The 22,206-nt window shown below is 49.4% G+C and overlaps 1 protein-coding gene across 2 annotated transcripts in view; it reads left to right on the forward strand.

Moving 5' to 3' along the window:
• Nucleotides 1-22,206, forward strand: part of Kcnn3 (potassium calcium-activated channel subfamily N member 3) — a 150,078-nt gene that overhangs the window by 2,608 nt on the left and 125,264 nt on the right. The window lies entirely within an intron of this gene.

A 22,206-nucleotide genomic window follows, 5' to 3' on the forward strand; every position in this document is an offset into this window, starting at 1 on the left:
TGCTCCTCCTCAGGCAACCTGCATGGACAGAGCCCAGACTTCCCAGCAGAGAGTCCTCCAGGGACCTGCTGCTTTGCAGGAACTGCCCAAGCCAGAATGCTTGGAAGCCGCCTCAGTGTCAGTGGCTTGTGGATGGTCAGACCTCTCCATGAGCAGAATGGGGTTTCCTCTGGAAGCCCAGCTCACTTAGTCATTCCCTGAAATGAGAGCCTGGGAGGCTGCAGGTCCCTCTGCTCTTGCCTTTTTACAGCTCCCTCTCCTGCTGTGTGCTCTGCTTGGGAGACAGGCTGACAAACTGACCCCCCCACCCCCAGAGTCAAGAGCCTTTGCTAGGGAAAACCCATGGAAGCCCATGTCCCAGGTGGCATAGCGTGCTCTCTTTACTGTTCCTTGTGGTGGCTCTGAGTAAAGCGGCTTTTCTAGGAGGCAGTGGCTGTGTCCAGCTCTGAATGTGGATCCATAATCATTTGTCTGAATGTGTTGAGTGGGGGTGGGGGGAGTGCACTGGGCAGAGATGACTATCTTTTCTGATGGGGAGTACTCATGGGAAGAGGCTTTCCCAGGAAGGGAGGTGTTGGCAGTGTGAGATCACCTGAGGTTCATGCTTCTGAGACTCCTCTGATGGTGATGGCACTAAGGGACAGAGGCTAAGACGCTCTGCTTGCCTCAGTTGGGGAGGTGGCCACTTCCAGTGTACCTTGATGATGGGATTAGCACAGCAAAATGTTCAGTGGGGCAATGTCCCTATCTGCCAGGGAGGCAAACAGGATCCTATCAAAGAGGAGCACCAGAGCTGGAGTCCCAGCAATGCCGCAACTAACTTGTGTGATTTTAGACAAGCTGTTTCCAGCTTCCAGGTGGGGAAAATGAGTCGGATGAGCTAAGGACTCTCCATAGCGCCTGCTCATTCAGAGGGCTTTGCTGTGGCTGTTTGTAGTGACTGAGGTGCACCTTTCCTCTGTAAGCTAACACTGGCTCTGGAGTAAGAGGGAAACTTGGGGATGAAGGAGAAAAGTTTTGCTGAGAATCTGGTTGTAGACCATCTTTAAATGAGGCAGCTGCTGGGGGAGGAGTCAGCTTCTCAGCCTTGGGCAACAGGGGATGGGTCTGTGGGAGAAGCACCCAGAGATACACAGGAGATCTTGTGTGCTTCTCTGATTTGCTGATGATTCTAGAAGCCAGAGGGTAGACCAGGTGACCAGTCATTTTGGGCAATTCTGCACCTACCATGGCAGTTTCTACTCAAAGGCCCCTGTGAGGGACAAATTTTTTACCTCTGAGTGACTGATGGCCTGTTACCCTGTGTCTTAGCTAACTCCGAAGTTCTCTGCTTTATCTCACAAGGTTGAACACTTTCTGTCCACCTATTCTTGGTTGATACCTGCTGCTGGGAGCGTAATTCACCATGCAGGCCCAGGTATTTGGGAGAAAAGCAATGCAGCAGGTACCTTGAGCATGCTCACAGTTGTTGCAAAAGGGAACTGGTGTGAGGAGGTTGGGAAACGGGGACAAAGTGCTTCCCAGCTCCCACCCTCACAGGCTGTAGGCGATGACAGTGGAAGGAAGTTCTCCTGAGAAGGGGAGGTGGGAGCCTGGGCGGGAGGGAGGGGCTGCCTTGTGGGCCCCAAAGGTACTAGTCTGTCCCTGAACTGAATGGAGGCTCTCACTTGTTTCTCCCTCCTTCTTTCCCTCCCTTCCTCCTTCCCTCTCTTTTTCCTGCCTTCCTTCCTCCTTTGCTCCCTCCCTCCTTTCTCCTGTTCTTCCTGTTCTTCTTCCCTCTCCTCCTCTTCCTCCCCCACCTGCATCTTCTTTTGTAGGTGGATTTCCTCTCTGGAAACTTAGACAACAGGACAGGGCTGAGTCTAGAGGTTCTGTTTGGAAGTGTTGGTGATCCTCTCTACCTATCAGATTCTCTCTGTTAGAGTCTAGCGGGATCAGGGTTGTTTTTCATACTGTGTTCTCTACTTTCTTCTGGAGCTGGTATGGCCCACGTAGCCCCTTTGCCTTAAGCTGTCAGGAACTCTCTACTAGGTCTAGAGGAGTTAGGGATAGCCTGGCCTTCTCTCCCACCTCTACACCCTGACAGAATCTCAGGCCTCAGTCTGTGGTTGCTTCTTCAGGAAGCCTGGATGTGCTGGGCAGCAAGGTAGCTGTCTGTTTCCATGGATTTTGTATGTCTCCAACAGCTTCCCCACCCCTGGCCTAGAGATCCCTCCGAGCTTTGCCTCTGCCTGATTGTTCATCCTATCTGTCCAACCAGACTTCTTGTCCTGCTCCTTTCTCATACCCCCTGCATGGCCTATTGCTAGGGTGATGCAGTCACAGATACAAGAGTCCCTATCTCCTTCCTTGGATGGCTTCTCCTCACTTCTTGTTACTTTTTCTTCTTTAGACCACCCGGTGGGCTGCACCCAAGGGAGCTAGTTTTACTGAGCATCTAGAGGAGCTGCTGCTGCATGCTCTTCAGAGAATGGTTTCCAGGCCAGGACTAGTTTGTTGCCTGACTCCTTGCTGGCCTCAGATATCAGGGAAGTCCCTAGTCTTCATCTGGAACAACTGATAGTATTCTAGGTTTTCCTTTCCATCTGTGTAGGGTGGTAAGCACAACTCTAGCACCTCAACATATCCCATATCCCAGTTCTCACCCTCTGCCTTCCTGAGGAGGGAGGTCCTGGCTGTACAGGGACAGAGTGCTAGATGGGCTAAATAGGATGCAGGGCCTGCCTGTCCCCAAGTGCTGCTTGAAGTCAGGTGATTGGTTGCTGGAGCAGGTGTTTCTGGAGGATTTGGGGGGCACCAGTAACTGTGATTTTGGGAATGCTGGAGAGGCAGAAATTGGAAGGGCAGACCCTTTTGTGGACCCCTGTAGGATGCCCTCCCAGGATGTGAAGGCAGGAGATTCAATAAGCAAAGCACTTTGGCTGCAGGACCCCAAAAGCCAGTAGCCAAGGACCTCAGGTCTACATTCTATTGTCACATGGTACACTGACTGAGCCAGCCCAGAGGAGGACAAGCAGATCTGACAGTGTGAAACAGCCAGAACCCTGCCCCCATGGTGACCATTTATTTATACTCTTTGTGGACAGTGAGCAAATGAGTCAAATCTTTGTAACCTATAGGGTTACCGCTAACTAGTTATATACTTTCCCTTGCATGTCACCCCACTATTTATAACTGTCCTGGGGACAGACTCCATAATGCTTCCAGACTTCCCTTCCCCACAGGCGGTGCTCCTGGGCGCTGGGCACTGGGACAATGGCTGGGCATTTGTCTCCCGAATAAGCTAATTAGAAAGCTACTCTGTGGCCTTTTATTCCCTTATTTAGCTTCCAGGAAGGACGATGTATGAGGCCAGCCTCAAAAGATCCTCTTTGAAAAAATTGGGTAGAGGAAAGCAGAACAAAATTGGAGTAACCTGTATTGTGACTCAGGCTCTGATGTAAAATCAGAGAGCTTTGGTTCCGTGCCAGTTATTTATGAAGCACAGTGTGTGTGTGTGTGTGTGTGTGTGTTGTGTGGGGTGGCTGTACTGCTACAATATCCCTTTTCTTTGCTCAGTGACAGGACCACCTATGAACATTCATTGATAGTTGTTTTTCTCTCAAAACTCCAAAGGGAGAGAGAGAAAGAAGAAAGCCATCAGTTCCTCTTTAAATGAGGGTGGGTAATTCTAAGACTGTGCTGCTCTCGGGAGCCGTGGGGAGGGAAACTCGAGTGCCTTTTCTGGTGAGGAAAGTCCGGAGGAGGCTAATGGGTTTTCAGGTCCCCCTCCCCTTGTCATTCCACCCCCAGGTGCTTGGGAGGCAGGGGAGAGGCTGGGAGCAGGGACCACAGTTTCATTTCCCTGCCCCACACTGCTCTGCAGGAATTGGTGCTGAGTGACAGCTGGGGGGAGGCGAGGACCTTTTCTTAAGTACTGGATGACTTTATACCCAAGAGTCCCAGAAGTAGGTGGTGCTGGAGGCACCCTATGCAGGTGAAATCAGTCACTAAGCCGACGATGCCAGTGGGCGTGGTACAAAGAGAAGAATCCTGCCCTTTTGACTCTTCAAGTTTCTGTGCCTGCTGCTGGAAATGTTGCTTATCTTGTGTGTGTCTCCATCCAGGAGTCTTAGTGCATAGTAGGTAAGCACTTGTACATAGTAGGTAAGCACTGTCCTGCTGAGCTGTCTCCATAGTGCAGGTCACTTCTGTTCAGTTTTGTTTTATCTTTATATTGCTTATATTATCTCTGTGTTTTATTATGTGCACATGTGCATATAACACGTGTAGTTGTGGATGTTAGAGGTTAGCATCCAGTGTCTTTTTATTTTTGTGACAGGGTCTCTCACAACTTGCAGCTCACTGATTCAGCGAGTATCACTGGCCCATGAGCTCAAGGACTCCTGTCTCTGCTTTCACTCCTATCCCAGCTAACCCTGCACCATGGTTTTATATGGATACAAGGGATGGAACTCAGATCCTTGTTCTTGCATGGATGCATTTTACTGACTGGTACCACTCTCCCTGCCCCTGATACAGTCTTAGAAGAAACAGATCAATGTCTATGGGCCAGAGACTAGAGATACAAAATGTTGAGACAGAAGCTTGGCCAAAAGATAGATAGACAGAAGGAGTTGATTGGAATGAGAGCTGCTGGTGCAGGAATCCAGACAAAAGGTTCTGTAGGGCAACCAGGACCCCAGGGGCAGGCATCCTGGTTTTAGTGAGGTTGGTGGATCTGGGAAATGTTTCTTCTATGGGGATATGGCCATACACTGTCAGGCTGACCCTGGACAAATTGTGAGGAGGTAGTTGTGGGGACTCCAGGGAACATGAGAGCTTGCTTTGTAGAGGTATGTAGTAGCATAGATGCACCATTGCTTCCCAAGAGCCAGTGGGGCCCCCACACTTGCTGTCTTACCTTGTTCCCTCCTGCCTGGATTTTTTTTAGTCTTTTCTTCCTTTTCCAGTGCTGGCTGCTGAGGTGGTAATGGAGAGTGGGGGCTTAGTCCTGTATATCCACCAGGCATAGTCCATCTGCTGCCCTGTGTGGTCCCCACAGTGGTTCAGTCATTACAACCAACTATATTTTCCAGCTGAGAAAAGTGAGGCACCAGACTAAGATGGTTCCAGAATGAAGCAGGGCTCTGGTACACTACTATTTTTTTTTTGTTGTTGTTGTTTGTTTTTTGTAAAGCAGAAAGCTGGGAACTGAGTGGGGATATCTCATTGCTATTCTAGAATTTTCTTCCTTCTTGAGTCCATTTTCCCATGTCTGTACCCTTTTTTAGTGCTAGCAGCACAGCCAGTGCTGAAGAGAGCCTCCTTCTGCCTTTGAGGGGCCCCAAGGAGGTGATGGTACTTGGTGCTTCTTGTTTTGTGATCATCCTTAACTCACCTCAACCTAAGAGCTGAACTCCTTTTCTGCCTCCAGAGCATGTTCCCCACAAGGACTGGCTGAGCCATTGTCCTCAAAGCCATGTTCTTCAGGGGTATCCGGCCAGTAGTCAGACAGCCAGACAACATTGATCCAGGTTGGGCGGTTTATGCTATTGGTTCTTGGGAACACTATGAGGGAGAGAGGAACTTGGGCTGGACATGTTGGAAGCTCCCTATGGAAGGTAATTATTGAAGGATCGGATGAGTAGTAATGAAAAGAGGGACTCATTTTTGAGTGTGAGAGCTGTAGGATCAGGGTCTAGGGGATGGAGTGTACGGGAAATAAAATCAATGCAGGATGATGCCCCCAGGATGTGTACAGAAGGGTCAGATAGGAGGATAGAGAAGATTATATGAGTTGTTAGAGTTGTTAGGGGCTGTGCCACATCCTGAAAGGTTCTGAGCTGGGCTCAAAACCCTCCTGCCAGGGGTGTGGGCACAACGATAGACTGAATAGTGAGTTGCCAGGATGATATTACCCATCACTGTCTGGTATAGTAGCTAAGGGGTTAGGATCTAAATTCATATCTTAACTCTGTGGTGTTGCAGTGGTGGGGAGTTTGCTGGATCCCGAGCCTGTTTCTTCAGATGGTAAGAGGAAACTCCCAACCCTCCCTATATCATAGTTCCCAATACCTTTCCCTGCAGGATAACACAGAGTACCCTTCCCTGTGCCATAGTACACAGCATATCTCTTTGAAGCATGGCACCCTAGGGCCCAAGACTTTGGTCTGTATTGCAGTACCTAGCACCCTCCTTCTAGCACAACAACCAAGAAGAATCAAGTACCAGCACCTCCTTGGGGCTCCTTAAAGGCAGAGGCAGGCCCAGTACCCTTATCCTGTAGTGCATACAGAGCTGGACATGCACTGAACCTCACAGCTGCCAGCTGCCACTTTCATTGGAGGATGCCACTTGGAGGACCAAGCTTGGAGGCACATAAGTACTCATGTCACCTATGCATGTGGAGAAGATGGGCTCCTGGTTAGGAGAAAGGTCTCTGGAAGAGTTGAGCGCATGGAGACCTTGCCCTCATTCTCACAGAAAAATAAAATAACATAAAATAAAAAATAGCCAAGCCACCCAGTCATTAAGGCTGGATGAGTCTCAGTGAGGAAGTGAGAGGGAGGGGCCATTCTTGGGAAGGTGGGATTCTCATGGTGGCTTGCTTTGGCCTTCTGGAGACTCCATACCATGAGTCTCTAGATTCAGGGTTGGTCGTCTGGGCATAGCTAATTGGGTGCGGACATTCAAATTGGACAGGTGGAAAGAGCACAAAAATAGACCCATGGGGCCAGGCCAGAGGCTGAAAGGAAGGTCAGGGGGACACATGTTGACCAGGCAGAAAGGTCGCCTGGTGAGGCTCTAGGGAAGGAACCAGCCAGGAGGCTGGCCTGGGACAGATCCAGGCAAGTGACAAGAAGGCTACATCTTGCTCAATGTAAACACAGTTTCCCTTCAAGACCAGAAATAGGGATACTCTATAGAACTTAAAAGATTTTCCAGCCTGTTTCACTGGACTTGGAACAATAAGGTGGTGTTTCCAGCCAGGCACCAGGGGGCACCAACAGTAGGGTGATAGAAGATTGTGCCTGGGAACCTGGACTTGCCCATGAGGAAGCAGTTCCTCCCATCCCAAGGCCTGGTCACAACATACTAGAGTTACATTCTGAACAGAGCCTTAGTGATGCCGAATGAACAACATTCAGGTGACATGTGACATAATATGCACATGGGCACCTGCTATTGTGGAGTCAGCTTGTTGGACATTTTTCTTAAAGGACAAAAAGGTTACTCAGTATCAAGTGAGCGTGAACGTTGGCTTAGATGAAGCTTGTTGCTTTGTGGGATGGTGCCTGTACCGCGGAGTTGTAGGTTCTGCATCTCCCAGCTGCCATGTTCAAGGCCAGTTGTTTGGTGTTCAGCTTGGAGAAGTCCGTATCAATGAGCACCTTGCCTGGGTCACCCAAAAAACAGGGAGGAGCCAAGATCAATTGATCTCTGAAGCCCCTTCCCTGTGGGTAGGTTGGAACTGGAGAAGGCAGTCAGCTCAACTGTCCTGGGCCCTGGCTATGGCCCACCCTTACTGCTGAGTCACCCTAGGGACTGTGACTCAAACTCTCTGAGCCTCAATTTCCCTACTTGTAAAAGGGAATACTGGCATTCACAAGGCCTGTGAGAATCACACTTGGCAGCAGTTGAGTAAATGGCCAGCACAGTGGCTGAAACCTCTCCTCAGGCCTGCACCTGAGCGGCCACCTGCCCACATTCCCAGGAGGTTCTACTAGCAGGGCCTCTTGCTGGGCCTTCCCTCCTTTGTGAGGTTTCTGATTTCAGCAGATCAGAACTTAGCCATTTTTTTTTTCTCTCCTGACTTCCAGCAGGTGAGATATTAATTTCCACACAGCTCCTACACACAGATGCATCTGGAGTTGCTGACAAGGGTGCCATTCTATCTCATGCTGAGAGTGTAGGACTGTTGCTGTGGTTCAGGCCACTGTGTTTGCAGGGGCTCAGAGCTGGAGGCCATTGTTAAGGGGACCCTAGCAAGTCTTCTCTGGGGAGAGCTGGGGACATTTCTGCCTTAGGTAGCATTCTAGCTGCCTGGAATGGCCAAACCCCACCAACCTGGGTGGGCATGGCCCCTGCACAGGCCCTGCTTTGGTGAGAAAGATTATCTTTCAGGACTCCAAGTTCCAGAGAGATTATGGGAGTTATCCAAGAGCACTTAGCATTGTAAGTAGCAGAGGTACAGCAGGTTTCATGGATTTTGGGTTTCTGTCATCCCCCTCCCCTTTTTAATCTTTCTCCCACCATTCTTCTCCAAGCATTCTAGGTTCCAAGGGTGGAAAGGATCTGTGTCCCTGAGGACTAGGAGTCAGCCAGGGTCTCTCCTCATCCTCAGCATACTGCTCTCAGCTGTCTTTTCTTAAAGTGCCCAAGGTTTCATTGCAGACGGGAGCAGGGAGTGCTGCACTGGGCAGCTTTGCAAGGTGGAAGGTGGGGTCTTCATTCTTGCTGGGGGAGGAGGTGGGGGAATGAAGGTGGGTTAAATTGGGAATGTAAATCACTGGTCTGCTGTTTACCTAACACACTCAGGATGCTGGGTTCCATGCCCAGGATGGCAAGAAGACAGCAAATGAGCGAGTGAGCAAGCAAGGAGTGAGCAAGCAAGCTGGACAGACATGGCCTCTTAGGGATTCTTGTTCTTGGCAATGATGACCTTTGTCTTTGATGTCTCTTCTGAAAACCCATGGCCTTGTGACGTTAGGAGCTCCTTTGCTTCCCACTCCTTCTCAGTCCACACTGTTGTCAGGAATCCTGAAAGCCTTCAAGAGTGAAATGCAATGTATGTGATCGGGAGCCAGGCTTTGATGTGGGCTGAGTCTGGAGCTTTCCTCACAGGCAGGTGACATCATAGACAGTGCTTCCATCCCAGCAGCTTGGGAGAGTATGCTGTGGTCTTAAAGCTTCTTTGCTCCTCCATGAGAACAACAGCAAAGCCATCAGGATGGCTCAGTGGATAAAGGCGCTCAGTGCCAAGTCTAAGTTCAAAGCCCAAGACCGACAGGTGGAGGAAGAGACCTGGCTTCTCTAAGTTGTCCTCTGACCTCTACATGTGCTCCCCTATATAAGTCAATACATATAATTAAAGACAACAGGCAAGTGGGTATTACTGTAAAAAGAGACAGAAAGGGAAGGAGATAATGAATATTTCTGAAGGGTCTGTTCCAGGCCTTCACATACCTCATTAATGCCTTGTAACACCTTGTGAGGTGGACATCAATAGCCTCCTTCTAGAAATGCTTCAGAGGGGTATGTGTCTTGCCCAGGATGTTGCAGCTAGAGTCTCAGAGTTGGGACATGAGCACAGGGCAGAGGGGCTGTGGCAGGCTGTGGCAGGCTGTGGCAGGCTGGCTCCTGGTGCTGACTCTTTCTATCTCTTTTCCCTCCCTTCCTTCTTTCTTTCATTCTTCCTTTATTTTAGACAGAATTTCTCTGTGTTGCCTGGCTGTCCTGGATTAAAGACATCACCACCACTAAAGAGTGTGCTCTTTCAAGCCAAAAACCTGTTCGGTCTTCCAGAGCACCACCTTACTCCCTGTCCTCTTATTTTACTCCTCATTGACCCACTCACCTGGCCTTATGCCCCTTGGGTGTGAGGAAGGGTGGCAGAGTGCTGTCAGTAAAATGTAGAGGGTTATGGGGGCTCCTGGAGCTAGCAACAGGAAGGCTGGGCTTGCATGTTCTGCAGGTTTCAGTCCTGACTCTGGCCGTGCGAGTCTCAGTCTCTAGGTTTGCAAGTGGGGACAATGACATTTCTTCCCTGGGAGGATGTGTGTTGTGATGGAGACAAGATACAGTGGGGGCTTTGGGAAGAGCTTGGTGAGTGTCATGTATTACATTGATAATGTCTCATCAAATCAGTCCCAACGCTGCCCTTGTTCCCCAGCCTGAGGACTAGAATGAGTTTCAGTCCTTGTCTCTTCTAGGCAGAGCCATCTGGGCCCTATGTACCTACCCTGCCACTGGTTTTCTGCAGACTCTCCAGGTCTCAGTTCTACTCTGTCACTTGCCAGCTTTAGGAAGTTGCTCCAATGTATTGATTCTCAATGTCCTTGGTCGTTAATAGTAATCTGGCTGTCAGGCTTTGGTGGAAATGGCAGGCGGCTAAAAGTAAGCTTTTGGCCTACATGGAGCGCTTAGTAAGGGTCAGCTGAGATTGTGGATGGCTAATGAGACCGTCTCTGGCTAGGTATGGGCAGGCTTGGCGTCTGGCCATTTACTTTGTCATCTGGAGAATGGAGCAGTGAGCTGGAGCAGTCTCCCTCAGGCCATATTGAGATACTTGTGGTGAACAGATGGAACAGGGGAACCAGAAGAAGATGGTGGTGCTTTGATGGCAGGGTACTGCCTGTCAGTGTGCTCAGTGTCTGCTGGGGGGGAGGGGCTTACAGGTCGAACTGGAAACATGTCCCATGTGTGAAAACCTGTGAAGGCAGTGCAGCTAAGTGGATTTCCTTACTCTCAGGAGACTGCTGGGGAACAGGCAGGCCCTTTGGCCAGCCACCCTCCTTGCTGCCTCCTCCCTGCAGGCCAGTGCTTGGCATGAGGTCTGTTTGTCTCCTGAACCCTCCAAGCAGCAGTGATTTAATTACTATAGTGTAAGGAGCTGTGGCTCAAGGCCTTCTGGCAGAGGGGAAGCAGATTTGTCTTCTCACTGGGAGAATAAAAACTGATGGAAGGAAGAGTAATGACCCTTTCCCTGAAGGTTCCAAGGCTGTTAAACTGCTGGAGAGATTTTTTTGGGGGGGATAAGGAGAGAGGATCAGGCAGAAGTGTGTGGTGGGGGGAATATACTGTTCAATTTCAGGGCCTTTGCTGCTCAATCTTGCCTTCTATGAATAATTTAGCCAAGCTGCCTCTGTTTCCCCAGCAATATGGGGAAAAGCCATCTGTCAGGCACCCACTATGAGCTAGATACAGAGCCCCTGAGAAAGTCCCTAACCAGGCAGGGAATAGGTACTTTTACCTAACCAACAGATTGCTAGTGGCCACCTATGAGTGGCCGGCCAATTATTCTAGGCACAGCACAGTAGGAAAACCCACAGAAGACAAAAGTCTTCCCTTGGGGTCTCACATTTCCATAGCTGAACCCAACAGTAAAGGACATCAGCTAATTATATATTATGTTTGAAGTGCTATGAAGGAAAAGAAAGCTGGGATAGGAGGGCACAGAGTTCCAAGGGGAAGCTAGTCATCTTAAATAAGTGCTCAGAGGAGGTCTTGCTGAGCAGGTGACATTTGGTGAGGATCTGAGGTTGGTGAGCAAGCCAGGCATCCTTGGGGATGGAGGTAGGGGACCAGCAACGTGAACGCCTGGCTCAGGTCAGTTTTTTGACTGCACAGTCTAGATAGTCCTATCCAGTAGAAGCAGAGCAGGAACTATCTTGTCCTTTCATGCTTCCCAGTAGTCATATATTTTAAAAAGTAGAATGCATAAAATTTACGTTAATATTTTCATTTCATGATATTATAGCAAGATATTATAGTTTTAGTGCATAAGCACTATAAAAATTTTCAGTGAGATGTTTTACATCCTGTCTTCTATGCTGTGTCTGGTGTATATGTGACAGCCATCTCAGCCAGACACTAAATCTTCATTGGAAACACTTACCCTGTTTTAGAGACCATAAAATTTATAGTTAAATAAACATGTTGTTGCAAGCATACTTTAGAGTTTTATAATAAATTAATGGTGAATCAGTTTTAAGTTTACAGTTATTTACTTTGGTACTAGGGGTTGAACCCTGGGTTTTACATGTGCTAGGCACATGTTATACTACTGATATACTACTGAGACTTGTACCAGCCATGTCAGTGGGGATTAATGGAACTTGTGACATCCAACAGACACTTCCCAGGAGTGAGGAGCCCCTCGGGTCTGCCTGGTTAAGCCATGGAGAACATGGGGTAAGGAGAGGGGGTTGAGGCTGGCAAGGAGGCAGGACTTTGGGCATGTTACCTGGTGAGAGGGTACCAGGTGAGGGCTCTGAGCAGAGACCAACAAGATGGCTTTGGTTTTAGAGTCAGGCACAGACAGGAAAGCACTGTAAGAGTGTGGGGACACTTCAGGTGAGGCTGGTGCTGATGTAGACCCAGAGTTAGCAGCGAGGTGGTCCTTGCAGGGTTTGGAAGGGTAGGTTTCTGGTGAGGCTGATGAAGGGGGGAGGTGGGTAGTGGGAGAGGGACCCTAGAAACGGTGTGTGTGGTGCCCCAGAGAGACTTGTACTTGTTCTCATACAAGCATGTGAGAGCCGCACTTAGGTTATAGAAGATTCCTGCAAATCTTCTATGATGGTGAGTTCCCTTTGCAATCCAGAGGACAGTTTGTGACAAGGTTGATATCCTTGAAAACAAAACCAAAGCATGGGCATGATGGCTGAATGGGGTATGAATACTCATGGCTGAGCTTATCACCGGAGCCCAGCCCCTGGAACCCACATGGCAGAAGGGGAGAACAGACCCCTGCAAGTTTTCTTGTGACCTCCACATGTGTGCCATGGCATCCATAAATCCCCAGCCCCACACAATAAATAAATAAGTGTTTAAAAAACACCCCAAACAAGCTGAGTTAAGGGACTAAGGAGATGTTTAGTGAGTAAAGCTCTTACACCACCTGTGTGAGGACTCAACTTTGAACCCATATCAAAATGGATGCAGCAGTGTGTGCCTGTAATACCAGAGCCTCTAAGGCGAGATGGGAGGCAGAGATGGGTATGCAGTTGTGAGCAAAGAGATTCTGTCTCAAACAAGGTGGAAGGTGAGGACCAACACTGAGGGGCCACACCCCAGGACCACACCCATGCCAAGGCACCCCCACCCCATGCAAGAAACAAAATGGCACACACAAACTAAGAACCCAAATCAAATAAGTTATCTGTGCTTACAGCAACACTAGTGTAAACTTCTCAGAGGCCACAGGAAGTTAATAGCCTATTTCTGGGTCAGTCTACATTGGAAGATCAAGTTTCCTTTTTCTGGGCCGACCCAAAAATTTGATGGATGGGATCAGAAGTGACCAGAGACTTGGTTGGTATGTTCAGGAGATGACTGAAATACGATAGACACCATGGATTCCAAATATTCCTAATTCAACTCCATGGGCAGTGGGGGACAGTTTAGTGAGCTTGAAAAGATAGGTTGGAGGTGAGGCCTCGGTGTTGGAGGTGCCAGTCTCGTGCTCACTAGCCAAACGGCTGTGTCCAAAGCCTATGACTCTCCTGGGGACCTGAGGGAGCATGAGGGGATGACCAGAACTGTTTTATTTGTGAGAGAGGTGGGGAAGGGGAGCAGGAATGGCTTTAGAGGTCTTATCTGGATCTCTTGGTATCTGATGAGGGTCTGAGGGTCCTGGCCTGTGGGCCAGCTCCCCTCATTGGTCAGTCAGGTGTGTTGGGTGTGGGCCTTCCTTCCATCCCATTCAGAGTTGGACCCTGCCACTAGTTGACCACGTGACTTTAGTAACTTAATCTTCAGCTCTATTTGCCTATCAGTGGTGCAGGTAAGAGTGAGATTAATGGAGTATGTTAACCTATGGCTCAATCAATGCTGATTCCTTTCTCCTTACACAAGGCACCTCAGCAGTACCACACACAAGCTCCTCTGGCATTTGGGTGGAAAGAGATGGCCTGTCTGGGGATGAGGTGCTGATGAGGAATAAGAGGCAGGGAGAAGGTGACGACAGGGAGATCTGAGGTCTGCCTGGACTGTGAGGCCAGGGTTTCTACCTGAGGACCATCTGCTTTCAGCACATGTATAGCAGAGCCTGGGGACATATTTGGGCCTCACTACCAGGGAAAGGATTTGACAGACATATAACAGGCAGGGGTCAGGGAAGCAAGGCATTACCTGGTTCCAAACAGCAGAAGTCGAGGAAGCTGGCTTATTACAAGGTATGAAATTGCCATCCTAACTACTAGTCTGTCTTCTCTTGGATGCTGGACGAGGATTCAGACTTTGTTTTGTTGAGGGTCTCACTATGTAGACCCTTGCTGGTCCAGAACTTGTTGTGTAAGCCAGGCTGGCCTCAAATCCACAGAGATTTACCTGCCTCTGCCACCTGAGTGCTGGGATTCAAAGTATGTGCTACCACCCCAGACCCTCAGGTTTGAATTTAAGTTTTGAATTCAAGTTCATGCTCCTCTGGAGTTCTTTCTTTGTTCTTAATCTCTTTGTCTTTACATCCTTGGAGGTTTCATCTGTAGATGGGGCTGGGGTGTGAACCACCTGGGAGCCTATGAGAAAGACTTTCCCAGGACCCATGTCTCTGGGAGGGTGTTGAATGCCCTGAAACTTGAGTTACAGAGAGTTGTGAGCTGCCATGTGGTTACTGGGAATTGAACCTGGGTCCTCTGGAAGAACAGCCAGCGCTATTAACCACTGAGCCATCTCTCCAGTCCCACATCTTGGTCTTTTTTGTTGTTTCTGAGAAGGGGTGGAGTTGAAGTCTCTATTTAAGAAAGATGGAATTTTCAGGGCTCTTCTGTGTATATCAATAAGAGGCTCAGCTGCTGGAGTGGCAGATTTCCTGGTCTGGGGAGAAATGGCTGGGGGCCAGCCTAGGTCACGCTAGAAGCTGTCTGATGTTGTATGGATCACTGCTCTTTGGGACCACCTTGGGAAGCAAGTGTACTTAGGCTGAGTTGCGGACCAGCCCCTGGGGATGACAGATCCAGGAGAGGTCTGTGGGCTCTCTACTGGGAGGACCCTCAGTGATGCTTGTTTGCTTGGTGTTGACCCTGGTGACCCTGGGAACACTGAAATGAACAATGTGTGGCTGAGGGGTGTCAGGCTGCAGCAGCTTGGAAGCATGCAGACTGCCATGAGCTCCACACCAGCTACTCCTTCCTAAGGGTGTGCTGTGAATCTGAATGTCTGGAGACATCTCAGACTGGGGCCCAAGTCTGGCTTTCAGGGCTTCATGAGGCAGAAGGGAAAGAGTATCCTGAGCTTGAAGAGACAATTGTGTGTGTGTGTGTGTGGCCTGGTTGCAGAGGTGGGGGTGAGAGGGAAAGGAGCTGAGGGTCCAAATCAGATTGCCAGATGTTCTTAGAGAAGAACAAAGGAGTCAGGTCTCCCTGAGAGCAATAGGAACAGACTAGAAAGGGACAGGAACATAGGGTCTTTGCATACCAGGCTTTGCACACTTGTAGAGGCATGGGGAGCACAGCAGTGCTATAATTACACTTTGGCACAGAGAATAGTAGTAGGAAGAAGCTGGCAGCATGAAGTGAAGGCTTGAACCAGGCTAGAAGCAGTGGGAAAGAAAAAGTGGGAGGTGATAGGAGAGCACCTGTAGGGCACCCTTCTTCTGGCCTGGGATTACTGAGGCTGAGTGAAGGTTGATACAGGTACCATGGCTTGAATAACTCACTATCTTGTTCAAATTCCAGCCCTTCCTTGGAGGACAGGCAGCACTGAGAAAGCAGCCAGGCAGTCTGCTGTCCCAGAGAGAGGGGTGGCAGAGTGCCCATACTAGCCAGCACCAATTCGCACCAGCACTCTGGCTGGGGGCCCTCCTTCTGTAACCTATCAGCGCTAGCTTCCAGCCAGACCTTACGGAGAGGGAGACACCCTCTTCCTGCATGTTTTCAGAGACAGGGGTGGAGTAGCCACAGCATATGGAACCAGCCCCTGTAAGCTTCTTGTAGTAGCCTGGGTAGTGTCTGACTATGCATAGGGCAAGTGGGCAATGGTCAGGGGTCCCTGGGCCTCAGATTGTGTGGGTTTTAGGTGCTCAATGCTCAATCCATGCAGTGCTTGCAAATGAGGCTTCAAGAACATGGGTGGAAGGTTCTTAGCTCAGCAACAGTCACTGCTTTTAATTGTCAAGAAGTGGTGACGTACTGAAGAGAATGGGTGGGGGACGTGAGCTATGGCTGCCATTGAAAAAGAAGAGAGGGATACAGTGGAGATGGCAGCTCTCTCAGGCTGTGGCTCTGGAGGGCTGAAGGAGTGCCAGAGGTCATCCAGTGCAAGCCTGGGGTCACCCCACCTTGGGGTTCATGGAAGATTTTTGTTACCTAACTTGGGACCAGCTTTCAAAATGCCAGCATCCTTACCAGCTGTCTCAGTGCAGTGATGAGAGAGGAGGGCAAATGGAGTCAGCAGGTCAGCTTAGCCTCTGGTCCTGTCTGTGTTACTGTAGACTTTCCTGGTCCCTTGTGCTCCCTCCATAGTCTGTTCCTCAGAGGCTGGCTGGACCTCTTTCCAGGGCTCCAGTTGGAGTCTTGTCCAGTTCATGGCCAGTTCAGAGAAGAAGGAGTCCTGCCTGGTCTGGCCTGCTTGCACTGATGTTCTCTGTCCTCTCAGGTAGACATGGAGGCTACCTGAGGGCCAGTGTCCTGCATGGAGCAGGATGGTGATGCCGCTTTTGGCAGTCCTGAGGGGGATCCCAGGAGATGAGCAGTATGCTGGCAGCAACACAGAGAGGCCATGCAGGTGTGTGGTGAGGTATGGGACAGCGGAGCTGGGTGAGCGGGAGACAGGCCGAAGGGGAGGCCCATATGAGAGCAGAAAGACTACACTCCCTACCCCTGCAGGCAGGGGTGACACTCCAATGCCCTCCTCACAGCCAGTGATGAGGTGAGGTTGTGTCAACAGCCCCAGTGACTTGCAGACTAACCAGCATCCATCCTTCCTTCAGTGAGTACAATAGTCCCAAAGGGCAGTCCCTAAATGCCTTGATTACCCCCAACAGTGGCAGGGGAAGTGGAGTGGGTCTGGAGCAAACTCTCTCTTCTGCTGGGCCCCTTTCCCAAATGCCTGATGGCTGTTTTCTTCTGTAATTTGATCTAACCCTGTGGAAAGTGGCTGCAGCCACCTAAGGGCTATGGTAGATTGGGGACTGGGGTGGATTTGTCTATTCTAGAGGCCATGCTGTCTGCAGAGAAATGAAAAAATGAAGAAAAAAAAAAACCTGAAAGCTGGTCTGCTTTTTACTATGCTCTTGTGAACAAGGTCAGTGATCATTTACTCTTCTCTGGTAGAGGTGGGGTGTAGATGCCCCCCACCCGTCAGGCAAGAATGTGACTAGCTAATGGCCCTACACCCCCAGGTCAACAGAAAGCATCAAGACTGTTCTTGAGTCCTGATCCAGGAGGCCCTGGGTGATTTGAAAGATGAACCCACCTGGGAATGCTTAGATTTGGGAGCCAAGGGACCAGAGAGAGAGAGTACAAGGTCTCCTGTGAGATCAAGGTAGAGGAATTGGTGAGTACATGAAGGAAGCACAGATGGCAGCCAGAGGCTCAGGCTAGGGAGAGGCATTGTCTGGGTTCTTGGTTCTAGGGAGAGGAGAGCATGTCTTCTCTAGCTGGGGCCTGACTAAAGCCAACACAGATGAGTTCTGGAAGACCTCCTACCCAGGGTGCTCTGGGGCTAGTAGGCAGCTTTCTGTTCTCTAACTGGGAAGCAAAGGAATCAAGTGTTTCCTCTGGGTTTGAGGTATCACAGAGCACTGGGGAAGGGCAAGGTTTAAGTTTTTCTGCCTCGAAGAACATCAGCATCTCTGAGGACCACCAGGAGCACTTTAGGGTTGTCCTGCAGTTATTCAAGCAGGGTCCCTTGCAGGACATGGCCGTGTGTGTGTGTGTGTGTGTGTGTGTGTGTGTGTGTGTGTGTGTGTGTTGGGAGCAGTGTTTGGCTCCTTTTCTGGCTGAACTCCTTGGAAGGCCTTGTTCCAGGACATTCAGACCAGAGTCCATTTTGGAAATGTGTCTTACTGCAACTGAATGTGGTAATTGGTTAAGGGGGCTCATGGCCCTGTGTGTTAGGGCCCCAGCAGTGATAGCAGAGACTTCTTTTGGTTCACATGATCACTTCCAAAGGCAGGTGTCCTCCTATTCTCTCAGAACCCATTTGGAACTGGTCGGTAGGCTAAGGGGTGTCCTAAGGGGCTCCTGAGGCTGAGCAACCAGGTTAGGTATAGCCTATAAGCACTTTTCAGAGATGCATGGCACTGGCACCATGTTGGCTGGATACGGAAGTGTTGGCAGGATATAGAGTAGACATAGCAGAGGTTTTATCTGGGTGTTAATTCTGAACAGTTGGTACCAGCTGCCAGAAGAGCTGTGCTGAGAAGGATTCTGAGGTGCCATCTGAGCTCAGCGAGAAAAGTGCCGTGATTGATTTGTGATGTCTGTCAGGGCAAGGAGAGATGGAGGAAAGAGGGGATTTGCTTTTAGTGTTGCAGAAGGGATCCAGGGGTTATAGACTGGCCATTAGTGAACAACTCATACTTCTTTGTATCCCAGTTTCCTTATCCCTAAAAATGGGAGCAACAGACTTATCTTGTATGTAGTAAGATGATAGACTTAAGCATTTTATAAAAAAATGAAAACATGGAGTGTGGATTTCACTGCTTTGGACTCACTCAGGAGCCCAAAGTGACTTCATAGCCATAACATAGTCTTTACTTCTCTGCTTGCTGTGGGAACCACAGAACAGACATTGTGTCAGACACTTGATTGGCATGACCTGTGACCAGGCCTGTGCCAGGCATATGGGACCATGATACATTCTTGGCTAAAGTGTCAAAGAAGTGTTTGGTTATAGTTCTCACTAGTAGTCACTTCATTTATGCCAATGATTCCCCAAATTAAGATTTGGACACTATTTCTGTGTGTAATGAGAAAAGGACAGAAATCTCTCTAGAATTTTTTTCTCTGACTCTCCATTAAAGGTAGCAAAATTGCTTTATAAAGTCTGAAAGCCTGACAAGATCATGTACTAACAATGTATACATTATGCAAATCTGGGCATAGTTACTTACTTTGCATAATAGTTGGGCTGAAGGAGGGCTGGGAAGGGGAAAGGGAAGGAGTGAGGGTACTTGCCCAGATCTGTGTATATTATGGGACTCCATCCACCCCAAGGAGTTTCCCCTTTTCCTGTTCCTACTTGGCCTTTAGATTACTGGTTCTGTTTTTCCCTGATGGCCAGCTACCTGTCCCTCTGTAGTCACCCTCACCTGCCAGACAGTCACCCAGGCAGGCACAACAGGCCTTGTGCTTGCTTCTGGAGCAGAGAGACTTCCCTAAGGCTCATAGTCCTGCTATGGACAGACAGCTTCCTCTGGAGCTGCCCAGGCCACTCTACCTCCTATATCTGTCCTGTTGAAGCATGGGACTTGGGTTAGTAACATCTTGAATTATAATTCTTGCCACTTAGTGACTATTTCTGGGATTCTGTGGAGCAGAGGTGGTAAGGTATCTTAGGGGAACATTCCTCCTGATTAGTCTACATTCTCTCTGGACATATTTGACAATTTCTTTGAAAGGTTTTATGCTCTGGCTATGAGGGGTTTCATTTCAACCTTCTGTTTTTCTCCCCACCTCCTGAGCCCTTTCTAAGTGATCCTCTGTCCTGTACCATCCCACCTCCCCTGCTAATCTCAGGACTTTGGATTTGACAAGAACTAAAATTGAGACCAAGGGTATTTGAGGTTTGGACCCAGTGGCTACTTCCTGGAAACCTGAGGATTTGGAGGGTTCAGGTGTAAGGAGTACTGGGAACCATCTGTGAAGGTCAGGCAGGTGTGGGAGCTGGGGAGCTGGCCTCCCTGTGTGGTGCTGAGGGTGTGTTCTGTGTAGTAGATGGATACAAGAGCCACCTCTGGCAGAGGGTGGACAAGGGGCTAAGTCTGCAAACCGTCTGGGGCTTGGTGTGATCAAAGCTGCCTAAAGCTCCCAGTGCTGGGCCTCTTCCTAGGTTGTATGACTGTGAAGGTAAATAAGCACAGGTTTCCTTGACTGAGTTCCAGCTGTGACTACCTGGCTCTGGTACTCCATGAAATCTCTGAACTTATTGCTCCCATTTTATAGCAGGGTACGGGGAGACTCGGTCTCGTGGCCAGTGAGTGCCCAGCAGTGTTCTAAGGGTGATTTTAAGATTTCAAGGCTCATTCTGTTGAGACTGAGAGTCGGCCCAGCCCTTTGGTGACCAAAGTGTAAGCAGAGGGACAGAAGCAAGGAGAGGGGCTAGAACAGAAAACACAGTGATAGCAACATTAAGGACAGTGGGAGGCCCATGAATGAGCCATGTCAGGGTGTCTGAGTTGGCCTGGACGTTGGTAAATGGAAGCAGTTCCTGGGTGGGGATGACATGGGGTAGCACCATGGGTGAGGGGAGGTGAGCAAGAACTTTGAGCAGGGAAATTCCAGAGCTTGACAGACCCTTTCTGCCCAGATGTTGGGGCGCTCTTAGGTGAGACAGACCTGGAATATTGGCTCCTGTCCTGCTCAGAGGGCCATGGCTGGGGCAGGTAAGGAGTGCTCCCTCTCCTGTTGGCCTGTTTGTTAGGCTGGTGCAATGGCATCTCCTGCCTGGGGTTTGGAGCCATCTGACCAATTTGTGAACTCTTTCTCTCTGGAGTGAGGCTACAGCTCTTCTCACACCCTCTCACAGCCAAGAGTGGGCCCCACAAGCACTGTGAAAGACAGCACTGGACGGATCCTCAAAGACTCTGTGGCCAGGCAGAAGGGGAATCTGAGGCCCAGAAAGGGGAAGTGACTGTCTTCATGTCCCGTAGCCAGTGACATAATAATCAGAGGGGTCCTGGTTTAGAGACCACAGGCATCTTTCCTCATATGCTCCACTTTGGGCTTGTGACATTGCCTCCTGGGAATATCAATGCTCTTGCATGTTTTTCTTTGCACCTGGCCATCCTCTTGGGTTAGGCGGCACTTTGTTCTGGCACTTTCTCATGGTATTGTCAGCAGATGGAGCAGAATCTACTGATTCTACAACAGCCTGGCCGGGCTGTGCACATACTCTGCTCTCTCAGCCTGCACAGACCCTGTGTTCACCCTAGGTGTTCAAGGTCCTCACCCTGCAGGGGCTTGGGTTAGGGTTGGTGGTGGACTGTACAGAGCAGCACCAGGCACGCAGATCTGAGAGACTGAAAGAGATGAGTGTTTAAAGACTGTGCAGCTTTGGGCAGGTGATTTACCCTGTTAATTTTCTTATGAATAAAGCATGTGATAATAACACCTTTTATAGGAGTGCACAAGCCCTGATACATACATACATATACATACATACATACATACATACATACATATCTGTTTGTTTGTTTGTTTTGTTTGTTTTTTTGAGACAGGGTCTTTGCAGTCTTTGCTGGCTTTGAACTCTCTGTGTATACCAGGCTGGCCTTGAATTCACAGAGATCCTCCCACCTCTGCCAGCCCAAGAGCTGGGATTAATACTGTTTGCTAGCTTGCCCAGCCCTTGCTACATTTTGGAATTACCTTTAGGATTAAAAATAACAACAACAACAACAACAAACCAAACTTGATGTAAAGGGAAGACAGAAACAACAAACAAACAACAGCAAAAACCCTTGATGCCTGTCCCAGCACCTACCTTCTGTTCTCATTGGTTGGGAGTGCAGCCAGGGAGCTGGGAATTTCCCAAGCTCATTGGGTTTTTCTAATGTGCAGCAAAGTTTGGGAGCCCCTATCACGTATCTGTTGGTGACTAAAGGGGATAATGTGGCTCCTGGTGGTGATTAGCATTCCTCTCACTGCATTTAATGTGGGCTCTGTTAAGAGAGGGAGGAAGAAAACAAACAAACAAACAAACAAACAAACAAAACAAAGAAAGGGAGGAAGGACAGGAGAGTTTTCACTTTTCCTACTATGTGTTTGTCCTCAGCGGCCAGCCTTTCCCCAGAAAAGTGTGTCCCTCATTCCTGCCACTGTCTCTGTCACTTTAGGGACAGGTTTAGCCTCCCTGATAGCCATCCTGGTTATGATTAGGTTGGATGCACAGAGGGGAGCTGGGATGCGCTCTACTCCGTGGCAAGGTGGTCAGAGAGGCCTGTCCTGAGTCTCCTCCTGTTGGCTTTGAGTCTTCAGGATGGCTGATAGAATCATAAGCAGAAAATGTTTGCTGTACCTTTGAAATGTTCTTTGCTGTTGCCTGGCACCAGCTGAGGCTGTGAAGGAAGGCACATTTCCCCAGACTCTTCTGTTGTCCTGACAGGAAGTTGTGCATCAATGGGCTGACAGGAAGAAAATGGCTCCACTGCTGGAAGAGTCTGATGGGGGCTGAGGGAAACGGTAGAATCCTTTGGTCCACAATGAGGACTCTCTTTCCTCAGGCAATTCCCCTGTTTTATTTTCCTTTCAGTGACAAAGATTAGATCTGGCTAATAAGGAGGTAAGAGAGGGAAGGGAGGGGGGCTCTGTGCAGGTGCTGGTGGCAAGCTGCCCTCAGCTT

This window comes from Psammomys obesus, unplaced genomic scaffold, assembly GCF_907164565.1.
Source record: "Psammomys obesus unplaced genomic scaffold, mPsaObe1.curated_primary_1811, whole genome shotgun sequence".
Classification (NCBI taxonomy): domain Eukaryota; kingdom Metazoa; phylum Chordata; class Mammalia; order Rodentia; family Muridae; genus Psammomys; species Psammomys obesus.